Source organism: Impatiens glandulifera, chromosome 7 (assembly GCF_907164915.1).
Source record: "Impatiens glandulifera chromosome 7, dImpGla2.1, whole genome shotgun sequence".
NCBI classification, from domain to species: Eukaryota; Viridiplantae; Streptophyta; class Magnoliopsida; order Ericales; family Balsaminaceae; genus Impatiens; species Impatiens glandulifera.
This window is the reverse complement of record NC_061868.1, coordinates 21,965,079-21,971,651: the sequence shown is the minus strand read 5'-3', so window position 1 is coordinate 21,971,651 and position 6,573 is coordinate 21,965,079. Positions and strand designations below refer to the sequence as shown.

General features: G+C 27.6%; 1 pseudogene; it reads left to right on the top strand.

Moving 5' to 3' along the window:
• Positions 1-5,050: 5,050 nt before the first annotated feature.
• LOC124909620 lies at positions 5,051-6,208 on the top strand (annotated as a pseudogene).
• Positions 6,209-6,573: the final 365 nt, after the last annotated feature.

The window sequence follows — 6,573 nt, the reverse complement described above, 5'->3', positions numbered from 1 at the left end:
TCAAAGAAACATGACTCCTCACTCATTATCATTTTATGTGAGTGTGTCATCCAAAAAAATGAAGAGACCACTCATATGTTATTCCTTGTCCCCATGCTTTAAGTCCAGAGTCTTCTCTTCTCTTCTCTTCTCTTCTCTTCTCTTCTCTTCTCTTCTCTTCTCTTCTCTACTCTACTCTCCTCTATACTCTATACTCTATACTCTATACTCTATACTCTATACTCTATACTCTATACTCTATACTCTATACTCTATACTCTATACTCTATACTCTATTTAGTCCCAAAAAAATCAAATTTGGATTGAGAGAATTAAACAGTATCCAAATGGAAAACACGCATTACTCTTTGCTGAAGTCCTAGGTCCCATTTAGACATGTGATCTCTTTTTTCTGCAAAATTAAAAATTACAAAACATGATAAATTATAAAATTAATATTCATTTTAAGTTTATTTGATTTATACTATTTTTATTTTATAAGTCCAAATTTTAATTATAAATAGGGGTAAAAATAGGATATCTACAATCTTACAAAAGAGTGAATTGAAAATATAAAAATAATGATTAAATAAAAAACATATTATCCTTTTTATAACACACATAAGAGAAAAACAATGACGGTGTGTTGACCATGATACAAATTATATCAACAATGCAATTTATAAAAATAACGTATCACAACTTAACACAACACTTAAATATATCTATTTTTTATTAAATTTATATTAGTAAAAATATAATATTATTTTTACTATATATATATATATATTAAATTTATTTATCAATAAAATATCAAAATAAAATTTTAGTAATGTGTCATATTAAGAATAATAATAAATGAATTTTAAAAAAAAAATATTATGAATAGATTGGAATCAAACTCACACCAAACAATATATATATATATTTTAAATAAAATTTATGTAATTATAATATTAATCTTATTATAATAATTATTTAAATTTGAATTATATAAATAAATTTTTTTATATTATAAAATAAAGTCAAATAATATTTTTTTTCAATATTAAGAAAAGCATAATTATGTGTCCAATAAAATTTGTGTGTGCCTATTTAAAATAATGGATAATTTTTTATATATTTTTTTTTTAATTTTGTAATAAAAAATATTAATATAAAAAAAGATTTGTTTTTATAAATATTAGTGATTGATGGACGTTGTAAATAGTGGTTTGGGAATTAATTTCTTTACATTTTTTTTACGATCCTTGATAGTCAATTTTACTATAAAATTTTTAATATTTAAAAAAATTCAAACTTATTTTTCTAAAATCTTAACAAAATTTATTTTTGTTTGGGTTAAGATAATTTACATTTATCCTAATTTTAAACATTAAAAAGATAATTTAATTTCATTATAAGTAAGGAAGAATAATGAGACATATACATAAACATATTACAAATAATAAAATTATTTAAATAAGAATTAAAGTCATAGCCATAACTAGAAGAGGTTGTCGATATGTTTAATAATCTTGAAACCATAAGAGAAAGAGATGAGGCAGACATGTTTAATAACATTGATGTCTTAAAATCAAAATTGAAAAGAAAATCATATATAACCCCAAACTTATAACATAAATATAATTTTCTCTAAATTCTAAGCATTCAAAACAAGACCAAATTACCATTTGGGCTCAAAATTTGATTTGTGTGATAAGGGACTCGAACTATAAAAGTTTTGGCCATATGGGCTTTTTACTAAACAGACATTAAGTGCATCTATTTTAATTGATGTGTAATTAAAATGTTTTAATTTAATTTTTATATGTCAATCACGTCATTATTTTTCAACAAGTTCTTTCCTCTATACAAAACATCTTCTTCTTAAGTTCCTTTTTTTATTCATCTGTTTTTTTTATTCATTTCCAAGAAATTCTTCATCAGACAATCAACGATTCATGTATTTATATTTTGGTTTAATTTAGGTTTAAATTTTATGAATTATGTTTAATTTATTCGTTTGTTAATGTTGTTTAGTTTGATTTATGTTTAGATTAATATATGTTGGATTTAGGGTTTCGATTAGGGATATTCTACTTATTCCTTTTTAGATTGATTTGAAATATACAATGTTCTCATCATCTAGAAACTCACAAGTAACCTTAACATTTTTTTTTGTTCTCTATTTTATATATATAGTCATTTTTACTGAAATTATATTCTATATTTGATTATCACTAAATTCTGTTTGATGAACAATACTAATATTAATGGATAATGAATATTATAATAAGTTATTTTTTCATATCTTACGGACATAATGACTTTTATTCTACCTAGTTTTTAATCCAGAAGAAGAGCACTATTACTAATGAATATTAAATAAGTTCTTTTAGATTTTTGTATATCATTTATATTTTGTTTCCATTTCCTGTCTGTATATATACAGTATGTTATTTTTTCATATCATTAGAATTATTTAAGACATGTATATTATTTCATATTATTAATGAGCGTAGAAGAATCATGTCTTATTTATTGCATGAATTGGATTAGCACTTATTTTATTGTCTAATTGTTCATCAAGATAATCTTTTGCATCATGTTTCCTGTAATCACAGTTCAAATATGAGAGAGTTTGAGTATTTGAATATGTACTCCACATAAAACTAACATTGATAATAAATATTTTTTTATCAGTATGATTATGCACATTTTTATTAAAATGTTTAAAAAACTTACTCAAGGAAATACGACATATTAGGAAAAATGAAGAACTTTTTAGGTGAAAACTCTAAAGGTTGTCATTGTAAGAATACAAATGTTACTCCGAATAAAATACTCTCAAATTCCAGATCAATTATATAGTCTTAAAATTTATTTATATTAGCACCTATAATTTTTGTTAGCTAATATTACATTTTTTTATGTTTATCAGATTTCTTCAAGTTGTAAACTAAGGTAAAGAACATCTCATGCCCATTAAAGACGTTGATTGATTTTACTTTTGGGAATTAGAGAACTTTCCAGTTTCTCTCGATATAGGGATAAAGAAAAATTGGAGTTTTGGTATCGTCCACCAAATCAACCATTAATGACTTTTAATAATGATTAACATTTACAACATTTCTTGAAGCTCTTTGAGACGTGCATTGAGGTTGATATTTATTTAAAGTAAAAGATGATTCTATAATCAAAGATTATGAATTCAATCAAGTCTTCTTACTATCCCTCTATGGTAATGAAGCATCTCATGCCCATTAAAGACGAAATAAAAAATGTGAAGATTTAAAATGATGAAGAATAATATTTTGAAGAAGATATTGAAATTGAGACAAGTATCAAATATATCACAATTCAATGCAATCTTAAGGATCAATATGAGGTTGAAAGTGAGTTTTTAGTTGAAGATGAGAATGAAAAATATGACCCTTCTTATTAAAAGGAAGTTGAAGTTGAGTTAGATTATACTTGTGATATGGATGTTGAAAAATATGAAGATGAAGTTTCTGAATATTTTGATGAAAGTCACCCCATGAGTTATTTATGAGGTGGTAGTAAAGAAATTGATTAGGATGAGCTTGATGATGATGTAATATCTCACCAAATAAAAAGATGACAATCTTCTCATTTAAAATTCAACCCTTCGGTTCAGGGTGTAGGGAGTTTCATTGTAGACATGATGTTTGAATCAAAACAAATGATAAAATATGTTATAAAATATTATTCATGTAATTTCAAAGTTAGTATAGAATGGATTAAACAAGACTTTTACAAAATGAGGATAAAATGCAACAAAGATTGATGTTCTTGGTATTTTTTTACAAGGACAAAACAAAAAAGTAAAAAAAGTTGATAGTAAAGAATTATTGTCCCGAGCACCGCTGTTATTCTAATAACAAGAACATGTTGCTCTACAAAGTATGTTGAGATGAAATTTCACAATAGAATTTTAAACTAAAGATACATTTCTACAAAAACTCTTCAACAACTTTGTATGAAGGATTTTAAATCATGATGTGAGTTGTTAGTTGATGACTAAAACCAAAAGAATAGTTTTAGTCGAATTTGAATGTGACATTGAGAAAGACTTTAGTGAGTTATAAAACTACTTAGAAGAATTGCAATCAATGAATAATGGTACTTTTATTCTTAAAACCATAAATGATGAAACCATGAGTGAAACAAAATTTCATAGAATATTTGTGTGTTTTGAGGCATGTAAGAGTGGTTGGATAAACGATTGTAGAACAATAATTGGGGCCGATGGATGCTTTTTAAATACTACATGTAATGAGGAACTACTTTATATTATTGGTCGATATACAAATGATCACATATTCATGCTTGCATGGGTTGTGGTTAAAGGAGAGAGTCGAACAAGTTGGGAATGGTTTGTCAAATTTCTAATTGAGGATCTACAATTAGAAGAAGAAACATTAGCATCATTTAAAACATACGAAATTTATATTTTTAAATTATTCATTTTATAAACATATAATATATATATTTATATTATACTTGTTATTATTTATATATTATATATGATTATACCTCCCTCATAGGCCACCTTAAGACTATTCACAGTAGGGTGTCAAATAAGGTATCAAATGGGTGTTAACATAATATCAAATGGTGCAGCAGAGTATCAAAATTAAGTTTTAAAATATGGGTATCAAATTTTGATACGGGACCAAATTTGATGTGGCCCAATCACAGCGTGCCAAATGGCAGCGCGGGTGGTTACTTTTTTGTTTTTGTTTTCTTTTTTAAATACACTTTTGCATAATAATTGATAAAAATATATATATATATCATTATTTTTTATTTTTCGAGATTTATAAATAGAGACTTGGATTGTGTCATTTGGACACCAAAAAAATTCTGAAATTTTCCACCATATTATCATCCTTGTTTGTATCACCTTTCTTCATATCATCATATGGATATTCCCCCAGACCCTTTCAATCTCGAAGAGATTCAACAACAATGGGAGCTGGAGGAATCTTTACTCAAAAGGCAAAAAGAACTTCTCGAAGAGCTTCAAAGGCGAAACAATTGATCACGTAAAAGAAATTCTATAAACATGGACCATGGAGCTGCCCATCAGAGGCTCATGGCCGACTATACTGAAATGCAATTTAGACGTAGATTTTGTATGAGAAGGAAATTATTTCTCCGAATTGTAGAAGTCGTAACAAATTACAACCATTAATTCACCCAAATGCGGAATAATACAGGAAAGCTTGGATTGACACCGATCTAGAAGTGTATAGTTGCCATGCGCATGCTTGCATATGGAGTAGCCAGGGATGCTTGTGATGAATATGTGAAAATTAGAGAAACCACTACACTTGAGTGCACTCGTATTTTTTGCGAAATAATAATTGCCTTGTTTCAAGATGAATACTTAAGACGACCAAATGGGGAAGACTTGTAGAGGTTACTCCAAGTTGGATAAGAGCGCGGTTTTCCTGGAATGATTGGAAGTATTGATTGCATGCATTGGGAGTGGAATAATTGTCCTAAGGCTTGGCAAGGGAAGTTTACTAATGGACACAAGGGCACAGCAACAATTATCCTCGAGGTAGTGGCATCTTATGATTTGTGGATATGGCATACTTTTTTTGGCATGCCCGGAACATTGAACGATATTAATGTATTAGACAGGTCACCAATTTTTGACGACATTGAGTCTGGTGAAGCTCTTACTGTGAACTTCACTGTGAATGGTCGACAATACAATCTTGCATACTATCTTGTTGATGGAATCTATCCTAAATGGCCCATCTTTGTCCAATCGATTCAAATGCCCCAAGGAGACAAAGCGCAGTTGTTTGCACAACAACAAGAAGCATGCATGAAGGATGTAGAACGTGCATTCGGGGTACTCCAAGCACGGTTTGCTATTATTTGCCAACCAGCTAGGATGTGGAATATTGATGGCCTAGGTAAAATAATGAGGGTATGCATAATTTTACATAATATGATTGTGGAGGATGAACGAGATTCGTATTCACGAAATTGGGAAAATATCGACTTCGAACGTTCGAATAATTCTAGGTCTAGTTCCTCAGTTAATGTCCAAAGAGAAGTGCTACCTCAATTTCAAGTGCATGTTCAAGGCCGATCTCAATCAAATATTCATACTATGGTCGATCTACGTGACAAAGCACAACATATTCAATTGAAGAAATATCTTATCATGCACATTTGGAATAAATTTGGAACAACTCTCGATTAGAGTTTTAAAAACACTAAACAAATTACCAATGTTTAAAGTGTTTGTTTTCTTCTTCGTTTTAAATAATATTTGTATGTTTGATTTACCAAATGATGAATAATATTGTTTGTGATTAAAAAAAATTAAATTATGTATAAATGATGTGGAAGTGAGAGAAAGTGAAAAAGTAATTTTGATACCTTGAATAACACTCTGCTGTAGGATATGCTAAAAAGTGAGTGTTAAAATAGGTGTTAAGCTATGTAGCAGGGTGTTAAATTAAAAAATTTGTTACTCTGCTGTGGATAGTCTAAAGGCTATAATATAATATAATATAATATAATATAATATAATATAATATAATATAATATAATATAATATAATAT